The 19595-nt window shown below is 50.2% G+C and overlaps 1 protein-coding gene across 1 annotated transcript in view; it reads right to left on the bottom strand.

Moving 5' to 3' along the window:
- The window catches only part of KCNMB2 (potassium calcium-activated channel subfamily M regulatory beta subunit 2), a 177047-nt gene extending 158900 nt beyond the window's left edge, over window positions 1-18147 (bottom strand). The window contains exon 1 of the mRNA XM_006162723.3: window positions 17936-18147. The gene's annotated coding sequence lies outside the window, so the exon portion shown is untranslated. The remainder of the gene's footprint in view (window positions 1-17935) is intronic.
- Window positions 18148-19595: the final 1448 nt, after the last annotated feature.

Raw genomic sequence — 19595 nt, 5'->3', positions numbered from 1 at the left:
AATGGCTTGTCGTCCTGAATTATTGTGGAGGCTGGAGGCAGAGGCATAAGAATGGAAATTCTTTCTTTTCTGGTTTTGTTAGTCAAAAGATAAGACAGCAGAAAAATGGGGAAACAGCTGGAAGATATGTTGGGGGAATTGTGAAATATGTTACAAAGCACTTTGCTGATTTGCGTTCTCCTTTCCCTTCTCAGGGTGGAGGTTCGTTGGGAGCACTGTTAAATCACCCTTCCACAGTCAGGACTTAGGATCCGACCTGCAGACCTCGGTCGTCGGCTCTGGGTGGGGGACAGCACCATGCACCAAGGATTTACCGAGTGCGCCGAGGGAGCGGGTGTAGAACGGACCCCTCGGGAAGCAGACAGCTGGTCTCTGGCTCAGACCTGTGTGAGAGTCATGGGTGTCCCTCTGTGCACTGGAGCTGCCCTGCTGTGGCCCTCAGGACCCCCAGTCCGGGCCGGCACAGCCGGGCGTGTGCGCACTGGGCCCCAGGGAAAGTGCGGCTGGCAGTTGTCAAGACGTGTGGGGGTCTGGGAGTCAGGCCAGCCTCACCCCTTCAAGGCAAGTACCTTGAGCAAGCCTACTTACTTTACTCCGAGGCTCAGTCTTCGCAGGTGCGAGGTGGACATTTCAGAGCTATCTCAAGGTGTTTGCGTCTCGTTTTCTAATTGGCAGAGGTTGCGTGTGCTAGCTCGGGAGAGACAGCGAGAAAGTGCACCCCGGAGGGAGGGCGCACCCCGGAGGGAGGGCACACCGCATCCGTTCTCCATTCTACTTTCCTTTTGGGATCTTGGGCATGCACGTATGTGAACCGGGCTTGTTTTCCAGACTCTGGGTCTGGGACTTGAAACATAGGTGACCAGGTGGGACCCAACCATCTTCCACCTGAGTCACTAGCCAGCCATGGGTTGGCCCTATTCTGAGTTTTTTTTTTTTTTTTTTTTTTTTTTTTTTTTAGTTTTTTGAGAGGTTTTTGCTATAGGGCGCGTGTGCTCGCCAGACAGACAGAGAGAGACAGAGAGACAGAAAGCAAGAAATCACTTCCCCGGGGGCATGGCCACGCCACAATCCCTTCTCCTCCATTCTCCTCTCAGGATCTTGGGCACGCACGCACACACACCTGGTGTGAGTTTAAGCCACTAGATCCGGGACTTGAACCGCAGTCGATTACCTGGGAGTCCAGCGACATAGCCATTACGCTAACTGCTGGTCCTATCCCTATTCTGAGTTTTAAGCGGGCAGACTTGGGGCCGTGCTAGCACAGCTGTTCTACCTAGTAGAGGCTCACAAACTACAGCGAACAGTGTGTAAAACATTGTCACCCTCGCGGGGGCTTCGAAAAGTTCATGAAAGATGCATACTCTGAATAAAACTCCCTGAGGGTCTCACATGTGCTTTTCACCAAAATAAACTTGAACTTTACTTCCGTTTTCCACGGACTTTTTGCAGGACCCTCCCCGGCCCTCTGTCACCTCCCTCACGGCCTCATTGACCTCCGCTGCACTTACACGTTAGCCTCGCTCGGTTTAGGGACAGCAGACTTCTACCGCGGGGCTGCCGGGGCTGCCGGGGCTGCTGTGCCAGCCGGCCTGCGGCCATGCGGTCACTGGGCGTGTACGGCCCCCGTGGCCGGGCTTACGTCCCACTCTACAGAGCAGGAGACTGAGGCCCGGAGGCGTTAGCCACCTCGCTCAGTGTCACTGACTGTCATGGAAGTGAAGTCAACGTCAGCGAGATCGGAGCCCTGATTGTTTCGCTGACTCCCCGGAGTTTTGTCCTTTTTTAATCTTCCGTTTGCAGTTTTTCTCTGTTAGAATACCCAGAGTGCCGTGTGCCTCTGGATGGCGCTGTCTCAGCCCTAACTCCTGAACGCCACTTACCTCTCAGACAGCCTGCAGTCTCAAACCTCCCTTAGCATGATGCCCGATGGGGTAAGTTATTATTACTAAGAATAACAATAAAGGAAGCATTACACAAGGAATCTTCCCCTTGGGCTGATACGTCTGAAGCACTAACACAAAGTAAGAAGGTCAAAGCCGCATCGCCTCCGCCCTAGACATCATCCCCTTTAGAGCCAGCCTAGTGCTGCCCTTCTCAGACCGAGCCCCCTTTGGGCTCCAGGTCAAGGGGCTTTGTTTTTATAATTCTGCAGGGGGCGCAAGGCTGCAGAAGGGACAGCATGCGCACACTGTCCCAGACGCTGCCTGTGAGGATGTCAGTGCTTGTCCAGCGGCCGGACGGCGCCCAGCCAGGTGAGCTGCAGCGTGTAGAGGCAGTCGGGGAAGGAGCACAGCAGAGACGGAGCAGGCCCGCGCGGTGCCGGTGGCCCGTACGTTAGAGACACTGAGCGCGGTCACCTTCCTGAGACCTTAGTTTAATGGGACCCCGTAGAGGAGAGCCTGCTGGAGCTGACTGCTGACATGGCTGCCGGTGCACCTGCTCTGAGGGCCGGCGAGGGTAAGCAGTGAGCTAGTGCTCGTGTAGCACTCCCCTCTGCGGGCCAGGTTCTTCCTTACTCTGCCCTGGGTGGTCCAGCAAGGCAGCAGGGTTGCACTCATTACATGTTCAATGGCCGGGGCTTATTTGTGAAGAGGAGGGCGTAACATAAGACACAGTACACTTTAGAGCAAAGTGTACTGAATACAGAGGCGTACTGGACATCTGGCAGATAAAGAGCATTCGGGGCTTACTGGCTCTTCATACAGCCCATCCTTTTACAAGCCTGCTCCACTTACATGGACCCAATTCTGGAAGGTAAGTGGCCCTGTCCCACCCAACAAAGAGGCGAAGTGATTTGCCCAAGGACGTGTACTGGATGGATTTTTTTTTTTTTGATAGATTTTTGCTATAAGCCACGTGTGCTCGCCAGGCAGACAGAGAGACACACAGAGGCAGAAAGCGAGAAATCACCCCCCAGGAGGGATGGTCACACCGCAATCCCTTCTCCTCCATTCTCCTCTTGGGATCTTGGGCACACACACACACATGCGCCCGGCATGAGTTTTAAGCCACCGGGTCCGGGACGCGAACCACGGTCGACTACGTGGGAGTCCAGCAAAACAGCCATTACGCTAACTGCTGGTTCCCAGTACTGGATGGATTTTGAGCCCAGGTCAAGTCTCTTTCTATTACACCAGTCCATCTTTTTATAAAATGTAGTTTCTGTCTTCAGTTCGTATAAAAGGAAAGGACAATTATTTACGTGCAGCTGCGTGATAAGGAAGTAGCAAAGGTAACGCCACTGAGAGAGCAAGGGTGAGTGGTTTCTTCTGGCTCGGAGAGGAAGGGATAGAAAGAAGAAAAGTGGGAAGAGGGTGAGGGGAGCTTTTCAGGAGGGACCACTGGAGGGCCTGGAGGGTTTTTACAGGTGAAGTGGGAGGGAAGGAGACCTTTCCTGGATGTCTGCGCTGCACAGGGACAGAGGGCACGGCTGTGAGGACACGGCAGCCGTGTCTGAGGGTGGGACGGAGGATGGCTGATGTGACAAGATGAGAGAGAGAAATAAGAAAGCTTAGGCTAGACACTCACTTGGACACTAGAAAGTGGAGAACCTCGCCATCCAGTCCTGGGAACCTTTGCGTGGCTAAGGGAGAGACAAGGGGCTACGACCAGAGAGGTTACAGGGCCAAGGTCATGCTTCAGAAACATTTACTCGGCAGGTCTCTGCACGAAAATGAGGAGCGGAGAGACTAGGAAAGGTTTTTGTTTTGTATTTTCAAAATTTGTGTATGATGGATTTGCCTACACTGTTTGGTAAATTTCCAGGTCTTCCTGATAAAGATTCAGATTAAATGCAGGCCACATGAAGAGATATTTAAAAAAAGAAAAAATAAAACTTCCCAAATGATTCTGCGCAGGTGACTCAAGGACTGCAGTTTGAAAACTATCGGACTAGAGGCAGGAAAGTTAGGTAGAAAACTACCTTAACATTTAAAAAAATTATTGTTATTATTATTTTTGTCACAGGGTACCTGCGCTTGTCAGAGAGAGACAGAGAGACAGTGAGAGGAAAAGTGAGAAATCACTCCCCAGGGAGGATGGCCATGCCGCAATCCTTTCTCCTCCATTCTCCTCTCAAGATTTTGGATACACACGCGCATGTGTCCGGCGTGAGTTTCAAGTCACTGGGTCCAGGACTCAAACCGCTGTTGGCCATGTGGGAATCCAGTGCCTCAAACTCCACTCTACGTGCTGGCTCAGCAAACTGTCTTAACCATCAGGATGCAGGATTAAAGGAACCCTATTTGTAGGGAGAGAGAAAAAGAGGTAAAGGTATTTTGCAGGGACAGGGCATAGGCCAGTTAGGCCCGCAGTTGGAGGAGGGTTCAGACACTGCTGTTGGTTTTAAAATCTGCAGGATTGGTGGTGCTATTAAGAGAGACATGAGATGGGCGAGTTTATTGGTCTTGAGCAGAGCCCTGCTTTACCAAGTGACTCAGCAGTCTAAAGATGGCAGCTGCAGGTGGCTGTCTACCAGGAAGCTGGCAACACAGGACTAGGCTTGGGGGTCAAGGCACAGCTCCAGAGAGGGCTTCATGTGTAAGTGTGGGTGGGTACTGCGACTAATAGGAAAGGTTTTAAGAGAGAAAGAAAAAGAGAATCCAATGAAGGAGAAACTATGGGAAAGCACTGTAGAATAGGAAGGGACCTGGGAGGTTGAGCAGTTAAGTATAATAACGTCAAGGGGAAAAAAGGTTTCAAAAAATAATTTTATACAGAAACACACACATACACGGGTTCTTTAAAAAGTTCATGGAGGGACCAGCAGATGGCGTAATGGTTACATCGCTGGACTCTCACATAGTCAACCACGGTTTGAGTCCTAGATCCGGTGGCTTAAAACTGATGCTGGGTTTGTGTGCGTGCCCAAGATCCCGAGAGGAGAATGGAAGACAAGGGATTGTGGTGTAGCCATCCCCCTGGGGGGTGATTTCTCATGTCCTTTTCATACCCTGTCTGTCTGTCTCTTCACTGAATACACATACCCCATAGGAAAAATATCTGGGAAAAAAATGTTCATGGAAAATGTACATTATGAAAATTATGCAAGATTTCTTTCTTTTTTTTTTTTTTAAGTTTTGCCAGAGGGTGCCTGAACTCAGCAGAGAGAGACAGAGAGGCAAAGTGAGAAAGCACCCTCTATGGGGCATGGCCATGAACTGCAGTCCCTCTCCTCCCTGCTCTCCTGCTAGGCTTTGGGGCGTGCACACACACGTGCCTGGTGTGTTTTCAAAGTATCAGGTCTGGGACTCAAACTGTGAGGGGAGCCATGGGGATGCAGCTACCTTGATCACCAGGTCAGGTCTGGAGCAGGTGTCAAACCTTTTTGCACCAAAATCAGCTCCTACTCCATTTCCCTTCATGGCACACTTTGGAAGTCCCTTCCCAGGTACATGCACATCTATGTGCGTACGTGTGTACATATGTATGTATGTATGCAGAGAGGATGTTTCCTGGTGTTCCTACACTGTTTGGTTTGGTACCAGGTCTTCCTGATAAAGATTCAGATTAAATGCAGGCCACATGAAGAGATATTTAAAAAAAGAAAAAATAAAACTTCCCAAATGATTCTGCGCAGGTGACTCAAGGACTGCAGTTTGAAAACTATCGGACTAGAGGCAGGAAAGTTAGGTAGAAAACTACCTTAACATTTAAAAAAATTATTGTTATTATTATTTTTGTCACAGGGTACCTGCGCTTGTCAGAGAGAGACAGAGAGACAGTGAGAGGAAAAGTGAGAAATCACTCCCCAGGGAGGATGGCCATGCCGCAATCCTTTCTCCTCCATTCTCCTCTCAAGATTTTGGATACACACGCGCATGTGTCCGGCGTGAGTTTCAAGTCACTGGGTCCAGGACTCAAACCGCTGTTGGCCATGTGGGAATCCAGTGCCTCAAACTCCACTCTACGTGCTGGCTCAGCAAACTGTCTTAACCATCAGGATGCAGGATTAAAGGAACCCTATTTGTAGGGAGAGAGAAAAAGAGGTAAAGGTATTTTGCAGGGACAGGGCATAGGCCAGTTAGGCCCGCAGTTGGAGGAGGGTTCAGACACTGCTGTTGGTTTTAAAATCTGCAGGATTGGTGGTGCTATTAAGAGAGACATGAGATGGGCGAGTTTATTGGTCTTGAGCAGAGCCCTGCTTTACCAAGTGACTCAGCAGTCTAAAGATGGCAGCTGCAGGTGGCTGTCTACCAGGAAGCTGGCAACACAGGACTAGGCTTGGGGGTCAAGGCACAGCTCCAGAGAGGGCTTCATGTGTAAGTGTGGGTGGGTACTGCGACTAATAGGAAAGGTTTTAAGAGAGAAAGAAAAAGAGAATCCAATGAAGGAGAAACTATGGGAAAGCACTGTAGAATAGGAAGGGACCTGGGAGGTTGAGCAGTTAAGTATAATAACGTCAAGGGGAAAAAAGGTTTCAAAAAATAATTTTATACAGAAACACACACATACACGGGTTCTTTAAAAAGTTCATGGAGGGACCAGCAGATGGCGTAATGGTTACATCGCTGGACTCTCACATAGTCAACCACGGTTTGAGTCCTAGATCCGGTGGCTTAAAACTGATGCTGGGTTTGTGTGCGTGCCCAAGATCCCGAGAGGAGAATGGAAGACAAGGGATTGTGGTGTAGCCATCCCCCTGGGGGGTGATTTCTCATGTCCTTTTCATACCCTGTCTGTCTGTCTCTTCACTGAATACACATACCCCATAGGAAAAATATCTGGGAAAAAAATGTTCATGGAAAATGTACATTATGAAAATTATGCAAGATTTCTTTCTTTTTTTTTTTTTAAGTTTTGCCAGAGGGTGCCTGAACTCAGCAGAGAGAGACAGAGAGGCAAAGTGAGAAAGCACCCTCTATGGGGCATGGCCATGAACTGCAGTCCCTCTCCTCCCTGCTCTCCTGCTAGGCTTTGGGGCGTGCACACACACGTGCCTGGTGTGTTTTCAAAGTATCAGGTCTGGGACTCAAACTGTGAGGGGAGCCATGGGGATGCAGCTACCTTGATCACCAGGTCAGGTCTGGAGCAGGTGTCAAACCTTTTTGCACCAAAATCAGCTCCTACTCCATTTCCCTTCATGGCACACTTTGGAAGTCCCTTCCCAGGTACATGCACATCTATGTGCGTACGTGTGTACATATGTATGTATGTATGCAGAGAGGATGTTTCCTGGTGTTGAACGCCCTAGAGTGAGCAAGGACTACGCGGGCCGTGGAGACACCAAGTTAATGGCAGATGGAGTCTTGGAAAGGTGACGAGGGCACTCACAGGAGCGCGGCCTGTCCTGGTTCATAACCAGTGCCTCGGAGAGTGCACAGGGAGCAAGAAAGTGGGGCAAGGGGAGACAGTGTCTCCGCGTTCTGATGAAAGCGCCTCACTAGACTGCAGTCTTCTGTGCCCACCTCTTCTCACGCTCACCTGCCAGGCATCGCGTGTTAGGATACGGCGTTCTAACCGCGTGTCCTCCGGGGCGCGGCCCGCCACTGCACGGCCACGGCCACCTCCCAGGCTACTGGTTACCTTCTGGCCAGACTCAGCACCAGCTCCCCCTCGCCACTGTTCGGTCAGGGTAATCTGCGAAGCAGTCACGTCACTAACCCCGCTTACTGCGTTGGGTGTCTCCCCCTGGCTCCTGGGATAACGTGAGAACCCCTGGATGGGACCAGGAGGGTCCTGCCTGGCCTTGCCGCTTCTGCCTTTGCAGCCCCCGCCCTCGGCCCTCGCTGGCCCCGTCAGCACAGTCCCCACCTGCTCTCTGTGACAGGCTTCCTCTTTGTCCTCATCTATGATTGTGATCTTTTAGTGCTTCTTACTAACATGCAAGCTCCATGAGCGCAGGAAACGCATGGCCACACGTGTGCACACACACATGTGCACACACGCACACACATTCACACTGGATAGTGTGGGGCACGCGGTGAGTGAGTACGCCCGGCTCCGTGCCTGGGACTGCGTCTCCTTGCCTTCTCCTTCCCCTAAAAAGCTTCTCTTCCGACTCCCGCTGTGTCTCTGTTCGCTCAGTTTTTCACTTTCATGCTTTTGCGTTTAGCGTCTCTGTCACTCTTCCTCAGAGAAGCTCTCCCTGACGTCTTTGCTACATTAATGTCGCCAATTTAAAAACCTCTTAGTGCTTATTGCATTTGTAATTTCGTATTGATTTGTGAGATTGCTTGAACAATGTCTTCTCCTCCAGGACTGTGACCTCCGTGACGGGGGGACTGTCGCCGACCTGCTCCGCACTGCAACCCCAGAACCTGGCACGGTGCCTGGTCTGCAGGGGAGGCCTAACAGACCCTGGCTGAACGAGGAGTAAATCAGTGAATGAAAACAGGCAGGAAGTGAGGGCTGTCGCTGAGGGGCAGGATGGAGAATGCTGTAAGACCGTGAACAGGCTGCTGAGTGGGTGCACGGGCCGCGGGAAGTTCTTCCAGCGAACATACCCAGCACCGTCGCGTGTCTGAGCTCAAGCTCAGACACTAGACAAGCTTCCCTATAGGCATATCAGTCAGACCGCATCTGTTTCCCTCATGCCATTTTTTTCTTTTCAGCTTTAGTTCAGCAGACACTAAGTTCTCCTGTCAGGGCGAGGCAGACCTAGAAGGCCGAGAAGCAAGTGTGACAGATGCTCATCAGTCTTCTCAGGGTCGGGACTCAGTCTCTCCCTGTCCTTGAAAAGATTTTCCAAAATTTGGAGATAGGTATGAAAACCTTCCTTCTTTAGACATAAACCTTAGTTCCTTTTCTCAACTTCTTTTGATTCGGTCTGACAGAGAATGCCTCCTATGCCGTTCTATTTTGATGCTGTAAAAGCAAACGTCACCTTGCATTGTCTGCACGGGACGGAACAGAACCGCTGGGAAGCAGAGCCCAGGCAGCCCTGGTCCTGCTCACGGGCAGAGACCGGGCTGGCCCTGCATCGTCTGCTCCACAGTGAGGGGTTCTTTCTTCCGGAAGTCAGGTTTGCTTGTTTGTTCCGTCCTAATCTGGGAAAGGGCCAAAGGCAAACAGTGGTTCCGAAAGGACCACAGATATACAGCCGTGGGCGGGAGCGTCGCCTCGGCTGGACGGGGCCATGTGTCCTTCAGACTGTCCCAGACTTCCAGACGCTAATGCGAACTAAACTCAACACCTTCGAGGGATCTTGAGCAAGACTTACCAACCGTCTCCCTCCCCCATAACGTGCCTTCCGCAGCCTGTCCACGGCAGCAGTTCTCTGCATTTGATGCAAAGGGAGACAGATTTTGGGTTTGCCTCTGAATCGTGGGCCATTTTGAATTTTCTAAGAGTTTCACTTTGAAAGATATTTTGCCTTTGTGGATCAGAATTGTGCAGTCAGGTGCTTGACCTTTATCAACTTTCTAGTAAAAAAATTATAAAAAAGACTTAAAAAGTTTGACCAAGCAAAATCATCGCTGATGAAGACCTCAGCTCTGCCATGGACCCCAGTGGGATTCCCAGGTACACGGCATAGTGAGGGTTTTAGTTTGAGGAGTTTCCAAATTGAATGCGGCTTTGTAAGAGCACCACGTGGACTGGTTCTGTCAGGCATTCCCATCACAGAAGAGCCCTGAGCAATACGATCCTACGAAAAGCACAACTCCGGGTCCCACTGGGTCCTCCTCCCCAGGGAGCCCCACTGCCTCTCAGCGCTCGCCGACTCAGTGGCACCCAGATGTGCGTGTAGACCCTCAAATCCCTAACCGAGCAGCCCAGTAAATACAGGCAAGGTGCTGCTTTCTCCAATACGATTTTACTTCTGGGACAGGGCGAAGAACAGACCGCATATTAATCAAAAAGTTATTTTTAAAGGTTGTGTATATTTAACACAGATCTCTCCACTCACCTGAGAGTTATGAAAACACAGTGCCTGCTCTCAGTGAATACACAACCAGAATTATTGGGCTAAGCATTATGCTTTAGAATTGTGGTTACTGTCTGCCCTGTGGCCTGGTGGTCAGGGCAGTCGGAGGGCTGACGGCGCAGCTGAGCTCCGGACACAGCAGGCTGAGTAACTCACCAGGCACATCTGCTCATGGGCCCGAAGTCCCCAAAGGAGGGAGAGATGGAGGAGTGGGGATTGTGGCATGGCCGTGCCCCACGAGGGGCGCTTTTTCCTTCTCTCTCTCTCTCTCTCTCTCCCCCTCTCCCTCTGGTAAGTGCATGTATCCTGTAGCAAAACCAAACAAAAACAACAACAAAAACCCTTTTCTACTCATAGAATACATTTGTTGAAAATTGAAAATCAGTTTCTGAGTCCAGAATCTTCTGAGGTTTTAGTTCCACACTCAGGAAAACACCGAGGTGCATGTGGCCACCGGACGCTGCCCAGCTAGCACGAGTGCCGTGCAGTGTAAACCGGAGCCTCCTGTCCAGCCGTGTAAGCACCCTCTCCCTCTTTCCAGAGAAGTCGGCATGCCTGGCATGTTGACAGCTGACGTTTCCCTCCCCTCCCCCGAGCGGAACTCTCACCCAGGCTCATCTGTCACCCTGGCTTTGACGACCAGGGGTTGATCCTTTTGCGGTCAGAGCTGTCAGCCTTGACGTCGGCTGTTTCAGACAGGAGAGCCCACCACGCACATAGAAAGGCAGGGCAGCCACCTTTGCAACAGCAGAGGGGAGGGGAGGAAAAGGTGCCAAACATGCCTGATAGGGTCCTGAGCATGTGCAGAGAGGGGCAAGGGCGGGCGAGGGAGAGCCTGGAAGCAGGCAGGGCGCGGCACTGTCGGCAGAGTCCATGCGGCGCTCTGTTGGTTTGCCCACCTTGTCCTCTGCCCTCCAGGTCAAACTGAGTGCTGAGAAACGACCGTGGAAATCATTGCTACCTTCCTTCCAGACACTGTGAGCACGAGCTTCTGCCGGGGACTGCGCTAGGCACCAGCCGCACGGTGACGAGGACACAACCTCTCCGGAGCTTGTAGCTTAATGGAGGGAATGGGGGCTGGACTGGCCCAGCGAAGACCGCCACAGTGTAGCAAGTGCCACTGCGGAAAACGTGCAAGGAGTTCTTGGAGCAAAAAGGAGCGGCAGTTTGTGAGGTTATCGTTGTTTTTAAACCAAACCTGAAAAATCTGTGACCTTTTGTAACCGAGGCATATCACCACTTTTGAAGACAGATACTACTATCGAGGTCAGTTCTATTTCCAGAGGCAGATTTAAGACATGACAAATTATTAAAGAAAGCATCCACAAAAATACGACCATTAATTGCACAAAGCGAGCTTCGGGGATCTGAAAATTGAGAAGATACTTGGTGTAGGATGAAGGATTGAAGAAAAGGAAGCTTTTACCTACATAGTAAATCAGTTTTGGAGAGGTTCTCAGTAGCCTAATTGGAGGTGATGATATTTTTATTGACAAATACATAAAACATCCCTTGCATTCAAAAAGTTAGTAATGCTCTGTGTAAGGTCGTCGGTAACGGGAACCGAGAATTTCACACACGCAGTCACGCACTGAAGCCGTGCACTGGTCAGTTTCCTGGGACTCGGCCATCAACAGAGAAGACCTGGGGATGCTGAGACCAACCTGACGAGGCTGAGGGGAGCCCTGACGTCACGGGTACACGAATCTGTAAAACCGGCGTTGAGTTCCCGAAGCCCTTTCTCTCATTTTGGGTATACTAAGAGCTGAGCAGATGCTGCGTATTTCAGGAAAACCCATCTGCAGTTCTGCTCAAATGCCCCAAAGCCTTGAACTCCCGTGTGGCACCCATGTCAGTGAGTCTTAAACGGTAACTACTGAATGAATTTCGAGGTATGTGACACCAGGAAGTAAAAGCTACAAGAGATAGTTAAACCAAGTCTCTCAATGTCATACCATTACTAACACCCTTCTAAAAACAGCTTTGACCTTAGATAATAATAGTTAAATGCGAGCGGGCAACGTGTGCTGTGCCCATCGTGGTCGAGGGGCGAGGCCTAGGTGACCCTGTCCTCACAGCCCAGGAGCTCTGCGCGTCTCCTGTGTACACGCCTGCAACAAAGGGAGGCTCGGCCAGGTTAAACAGCTGGCGACAGGCAGGAATGGGATTCGAACCCAGGTATTCCGGGTTGTGAGGCTGGCTTCCTAGTGCCCTGTTGGACGGCATGTCTAGAGATCGAGGTCTCTCAATTTGCAAACTTGGACTCAGTTATTTCACAGAAGTCTGAGCCCTTCTTTCAGGGAAGAAGTCCGTGAGGCATTCGTATTGTTCATGGGGGAAGACAAGTCTCTTTCTATAACTCCTTCCTTTAAAAAACTTCTTGTCATTGACAGCCTTCAGGCACTGAATACTGAGCATTGAAGGTGGTGGGTCTGGAGCTCTGTTTATCTGGACTCTGTGATGAAGGAAAAGTGAATTCCCGTCGCTACCTAAGGCCTGGACCTTGAGCAAGCCGACGAGCCTCTCCACACCTTACTTCCGTCTCTGTCCTGTGGGGAGACTAGTGTTTTCTGCCAAGGCGTGCAGCGAAGGTGAAATGACAATGGCAGTGAGGACTCCCTGTAACTTCTCTGTGACGGGTTCTCTGGTGGTAAGGTGGTATACATGATCACGCCGAATCAGCACCCGAGCTGGTAGGCTTGCTATCACCGGTTACCAGTGGACAAGCTGAGGCTCCGTGAGGCTTTTAAACCTTGCCCAAAGTGACATAGCTATGAGGTTAGGGAAGGTGAGTTTTGGACCAAGGTTACCTCTTATTTATTTATTTATTTTTTGAGAGATTTTTTTCTTTAGAGTGCGTGTACTTGGTAAGGAGACAGAAAGAGACAGAGACAGAAAGCTAAGATCCCCAGGGGTGAGTGCCACAATTCTTTCTTCTCTATTCTCCTCTTGGGATTTTTGGCAAACACACACACACACACACACACACACACATGCCTGGTGTGAGTTTAAAGCCATTGGATCCAGGACTTGAACCATGGTTGACCACATGGGAGTCCAGCACCTTAACCACTATACCACCTGCTGGCCCCAAGCTTATCTATTCTTAAAGCTTGCGTTAGTTTCAGATGCTGTGTCCTCATGACATCACATTACTTCTCTAGAGAATAAAAAATTCTAGAAAAATTGGATGTTAATATTTCTTTCCAATTTAAACAATAAGATTAATTTATTTTATATTTTAATTATTTAAAAATATACATTTTATGGATTGTTAAACAGACCATGAGGGACTAGCAGATGGCGTAATGGTTACGTCACTGGAGGCCCACATAGTCGACCGTGGGGTGAGTCTCAGACCCGGCCAGACACATGTGCGTGCGTGCCCCAAACCCCAGGAGGAGAACTGAGGAGAAGGGATTGCAGTGCGGTCATCCCCCCGGGGGGTGACTTTTCACTTTCTGTCTCCCTGTGTCTCTCTGTCCTCCAGTGAACGTGTGTACCCTATAGTAAAGAAACGAAAACAAAACAAGAAAAACAGGCCATCAGACGGTGCCATCCTAGTTTCCAGGGGATCGAAATGACACGATTATTGATTATTATTGGTGGATTTCAGTTGCCACCGGCTATGAGCCTATGCTCTCAGAAAGGCATATTGACTCCAACTCTGTCTTCCAGCCCAGTTTTAGCATACTTCTTCTCCTCAGGGGAATGCAGAGAGATACATGCCATGTCTACACCCGCAGTAGTTTACAGGAGCTCTGTGAAGGTGTCCTTTTTGAAACAGGAGTCATCTTTTGGATAAGACTGAATTCAGGCAAATTGAATTTTTATTTGCTTTGACATAGATTGGAGTCAGTGATGTGACTTTTCTCCATCCTATACAGGAGGAAGAAAGAAAATCATTTCGCTCAGTCTCCTTGACTTTCTTGAAGGTGTTCACCAGATTTCTCTTTGGAAAAATCAACAGAGTGTCGCAAGACAGAGCTCTGATCCTGACCTCGAAACCTTGTGGGACTCTAACCCTGCTAGTGGACTTCGGGGGGTAACATTTACTTCCCACCTTGAACTCCTGGCTTACTGAGGGCCTCCTCTGTAACAGAGCCCGTCAAGGTGCCGTGCACACACCAGGGTACAGAGCAGAGTGCCTGCTTTTACAGCTCAGTTCCAGCAGGGAGAGACGGACAGCACAGACTTAGTGTGGAACTTTCTGGGGAGACTGCGGCATTCATTGCCTGGGAATGAGAAGTGTGCGAAGGAGTGGAACTTGGAAGGTGGTTTTCAGAGAAGTCTTCTCTGATAAAGTGACATTTTGCCTGAAGAAAGGCGAGGCAGTCACGTGACTCGGGGAGAACTTTCCAGACAGTAGCACAGCAAAGTGAAGGTCTCTGAGCTCTGAGAGTTAGGCAGATTTTCAGAGTAACCCAGAGGCCAAGGTGTCTGGTGTGGAATGGGGAAAGGGGAGCAGGAGCAAGAGGCCAGACAGGGACCAGATCATTCCAGAATCTGGGAGCCACTGGGAGGTTTCAGCTCTTATCTGTGGTTGGCTGGGAAGACACTGGACACTAAGCAGAAGCTAGGACTTAAGTTCAGTTCGAGACGACCGTGGGTGCTGGCTGCTGGGAGGCAGCCAGAGACCAGCGGTGGGGACCACAGCAATAACCTGAGAGCCGTTGGGAACGGATAATGTGCCCACGATGGGGCAGTGGAGGTAAGAGCAAACCGAATTCTAACTGGAGGCTAAAGATGGAGGCTGCAGGCTTTTCTCCAATGTGCGAAGGAAAGGCAGGACCAGAGAGGACTCCAAGGTTTTTCTTCTGAGCGAGTGGAACTATGGAATTTCTGCACATGGAGAAAAATGTGGGGAGATGACAGCTTATGTGGAAATTCCGAGATTTGATTTCGACCATGTTGGCTGTAAGGCACCTGTACGACATTTAAGTGAGAACGCCGTGTGCGGGTGGGTCTGCAAGCCTGGAGGCTGAGGGGAATCCAGGTGAAGGATGAGAAGGTGTCAGCTGTCCGCGAAGGATTCTTCCTAAGGTGTGCAGATGAACTGCACTCACTTAGGGCTTAAGTACAGATAAGGAAGAGGTTTATAGTTGCGCAAGAATGCACTCCGACGTTTAAAGATTTAGGAGGTAATGAGGAACCAAAAGGAAGATTTTCAAATTCTCTGCTTATCAGCTGAGGGGAAATGAAAGACGCACACACAACGTAACACACAGCTCCTTTCCCAGGAAATCGGCTCTAAGAGTAGGAGTCAGTCACTGAGAAAGGGTGATGCTGAGTTTGTCCGGATGTACCCAGAGACCCAGGAGGAAGGGCTCTGACAGGGCGTGGCGGCCCTGCTCAGCCTCATGCTCACACAGATGAAGGGCTGGCATTGGGAGAGGGGACCGTGCATGGTATGAGGGTGGTGGGCCACGCCGCAACATGGCTGGAATGGAGATGGGACTCATGCTGTAAGTCCACTTGTGACTATTACTACAACACATGCTCTTTGGCAAAAAGTCGCAAACATGCAGGTGAATAAAGAGAATAAGATGCACTCATTACAGCACAGCAAGGTAACCTCTATTAACATTTTGGCTCACTTTTGCCAATTTTTTCGTACACACGTATACATTAGTACCACTAACTTATGTCATACAGACGACTGTAGCCTGCTCTTTTATTGGATGTAGTAGTGAAAATATTTATGGAAAAATCATTTGTCACCATACTTTGATGGGAAAGAGGGATTTGAAATAATAAAAGTTGTGCTAGTGCAGGAAATCCGTGATCTCCGGTAAAGCGGAAGGATGCTGTGAGAGACGGAGCAGGGCAGCTCTGGGTGCAGAGCGTCTCGGTGACCTTTAGCATGGCCGTGCTATCATGACGGCTGGGAACTCACGTCTGGCTAACGTGCTGCTTACTTCCACGCCTAGGCAGAGTCCAGACTGGTTCTGGACAGCCGGAGAACTGTTCGCTTTTCGTTACTCGATGTAGCCAAAGCTTAAGGGGGGATGTCTGAAACGTCCCGGCGGGTACCTAGCCATGCGAGTGGGAACGAAACTAATGACTAGGCAAAGTGGATGACGCTGACCGAACTGCTCGGCTTGGCTTCTCTCACAGCCTACAAGGGTAACAGAGCCACTGTGTCTCTCCTGTGCGTCCGTGTTGTGGGGCTCAGTCTGACACACCTCAGGGCTTACCGTAGGAACTTTTCCCCTTAGGTGCACGAAAAAGCCACTCGAGTGTACCAGTGACGTGCCATGAGCATGATCACAACAAAGAAATTTCTACTGACAACTTTCACGGCAGGAATTGCTCCTAAGGTTAAGTCTTTGATGGGATCAGGCTCAAGAGATAGTGGTGGGACCAGAGCCCTGGAAAGTTCTTTTAAAATGAATGAAAATAGTGAAAACAATAGAGATAAAATCCAGTTGTAAATCTGAGAACAAGGTCAAAGGCAGTCCCTGTTCGGGTATTCCAAGCTCTCTCCCTCTATGGACTCTTCAGTGGGGAACCTGATTGGGTAGAGTGGACTCTTCAAGGTCACACAACTCACTGGCCACGGAGACGCAGAGCCGAAGTCGGACCATCGCAAGCACTAGGTATGTCACATGTCACTTCATGGACATGCGTTCTTAGTCACGCAAAAATCAGCCAAGAAAATTGGACTGGTTCAGGTGACACCCAGCCCAGAGTCAGGCAAAACAGATGCACAACTTCACCCAGGATGCCACTCACTATGGGAGGTTTACACGCAGAAGCTCACAAATGCACGAACTCGGCAGTGCTAGAGAGGAGCCAAAGCCCCGCTTGGCCTTAATTCTAGTATTGAGCTGAAAACAAACATATGCCCATTGTCTTCCACCTTTCTGTGTAGTTGGTACTGCATTAATAAGGAAGTTTTAGATGCATTCAAAGACTATTTCATTCTCTGGTAAATACACAGTTACTTCATGCATCTCTGAAATGAACAGAATGGAGAGTTTTTCACAATATAAAGTAGCATCTTTGCATCGTGGAGTTTTTGAAGTCCACTGGGAAAATCACAACAGCACCGAGAAATCCACTCACTGTCTGCCATTTGACACTGAGGGTCGTGTGCAATGACAAAGGCTGAGACTCGTGCCGCGGAGCGTGCTGGAGGGACATTTGTTTCTGATGGTTTTACTTTTGCTTACAGACCCCGCCTGTCCCTGACACTTCCTTCTCTGGTGGAGCTGTGCTGGTCCCCATAGAGGACACGGCGGGGGAAGTCCCTCTGCAAACCCACCTCTTCCTTACCACTGGACTTTGGAGCCCAGCTGCCCTCTCTCCTTTCAAGGAGAATTGTGCTTTTATGCTGTTCATTAAAAAACCTGTGAACCGTCAGGTCCATAACCTCCAGCGAGTCACCACTTCCATCTGCAGCCCCGGCAGCTGTTCAAAGCCAGAGCAGGGACAGCAAGCCCCCCCTCAGTCTGAAACTCCTGCTCTGCTTTAGCAAAGCTGTTAGTGCGAACAGCGTGGCTCAGCCCTTCAAGATGAAAACGGATGAAGGTAGCCAATTTTCTTTTTTACTAGATTAAATAGTTGTTTATCGGGGAAATCCATCATAATCTTCCAATTTCCCCCTCTAAGAGCTAGACTGTGGCCATCAAAGCACATTGACCACGGGGATGAAATATTTACCTAACAGGTTTCAGGTCCTAAGAACAGCTTCCTCTCCTTATTTTTCTTGGACCTTCATGTCTCCCACCCCCAAAGTCTTCACTCAACCCTGCCGACAGCGCTCTGGCACACGGATCAGGAGCGACCGTTTCCTCCGTGACCGCTGAGCATTCTGCTCCATGGGAACGCGACGTGGGGAGCACACACAGTGGGCTGCGACCCGACCCCCGAGCCAGCCTGCCCTCGAGGTATCTCCACCACAAACAGCACCATCCGCGTCTCTCTAAGCAGGCGTCTCCCATTCCTCTCCCTCTCCTTCCTGCTTCTCGGCTGCACCTGGCTGCAATTCACAGCCTGCACGGCGCAGGCTGAGCAAACAAAAGCACAGCCCAGCAACAGACCCCTTTGTTTCCACGCAGCTCCTACCTCCGGTGGTTGTCACATCTTCCTCAAAAGCCAGGCTCAATTTTCCTGACGGCGATCCAGCGCAGTCCTCCGACAGCCGCCGGGAATCAACATGACCTCTCGTGCCCGAGCCACAGAGGACCTTCGATGTCACAACCCTCGCCTACTCATGGCTTTAGAACTCCCTGCTCAAAATGTCTGAGAGAGTTCGGGAGGACAATAGGCGTGACAGGCACGCTAGACAGCCATGCCTGAGGTTAGTTACCCGGAGCTCCGGTAGGGCTGCTTGACACTGCTGAAAGCGTGCGGGAGGTCGGATTTACAGCCTGTGACAGGCATGCTGTTTCTGTTTTTATTAAATACTGTAATAGGCTGTCTGCTAGCAGCGCCCTGATAGGTCCAGCGGCACTTCCCCACTGCTTTTGAATTCTCTATGAAAAGGGAGCGAGGGCTTAGACGCCCTTCTGAGAGTGACACCACCCTGCCTCTGGCTCGGGTTTCCGAACGCTCTTTAACTGCAGGGAGAAGAGCTCCTGTTGCAGTTATTTCTACATAAAGGTGGGCTCAGGAATGAACATTCTAGGATTCCCCAAACATTTCTCTCACGCGTACAAAGGGAGCTCTCTTCTTCCTCGTTACAGAAATAAGCATTTTTCTAGAGTTAGGGAAGAAAAGCAATGCAAATAGGAAAAGTTCCCGTCATGACTGAGATATGGTTCAGGCTCACACTTACACAGAGCTTCAAGGTGTATATCAGGGACTGAACGGGTCTTGAGCTCACTAAGGAGAGTCCGTGCTGGCTCTGGAAGCTCTGGTTCTGGTGGAAGCAGCCGTGGCCCTGCGCTGCTGTCAGGTAGGGAAGGATGCATGGTGGAAGGGCCGGAGGCGTGTGTGCCCTGACCCCTTCGGACAGTTGTGATCATGAAAGACAGTGGCAAAGTTTCCACCATTGGTCAGGGAAGAGGGTATTACTTGGCTGGAAAAGCTATTCTGAAAATTTACGTCAATCTATTTATTTACTTGTTTATTTATAATTTGCTATAGGGCACATGTGTGTCCAAGGACAGAGAGGGAGAGAGTGGTTTCTGGGGAGGTGGGGGCATTGGCCACACTGCAATCCGTCCTGCTCCTCTCGAGATTGTGGGCGCACACGCACACAGGCCCAGCGTGTTTTTCAAGCCACCAGGTCCAGGAGTCGAACCAGTCAGTTGGCCATGTGGGTTCCAGCCTCCTTAACCACCATGCCACCAGCTGGTCCTGGCTGATATGTAACTCTTCAAATAGGGAAGGAGAAAGAAGTTCTTGCTAGCCTGCAGTAACAGAGAAAGTTCTACGCGCCAACGACTCAAATATAGTCCTTTATTTCCCTCGTACGACCCCAGGAGCCATGGCTCTGCAGTATTACTATGGAAACTGAGCGGTTCTCTCTGGGCAGGGCTTAGGGGAGAGGCAGCTGCGCGATGGACAGACACGTTCCTGCGATGGACAGACACCACCTCCTTTCTAAACTCCTGGTTATTGACCTGAATACGCCCTGCCGTACGTGAATTTCAGCTGGTACTTGATTGATCACAATTTCTTCTCAGGAATAAACTGATTTCGTGACAAACCATCTCCTTTTATCACAACGATAACCATATTCATTCTAATTGGACACCTTCTCACTGGTTCCCCTGGGCCA

This window comes from Tupaia chinensis, unplaced genomic scaffold, assembly GCF_000334495.1.
Source record: "Tupaia chinensis unplaced genomic scaffold, TupChi_1.0 Scaffold140400_1, whole genome shotgun sequence".
NCBI lineage: Eukaryota > Metazoa > Chordata > Mammalia > Scandentia > Tupaiidae > Tupaia > Tupaia belangeri.
Note: the sequence above shows the minus strand (reverse complement) of the source record. Positions and strands in the feature narration are given on the sequence as shown.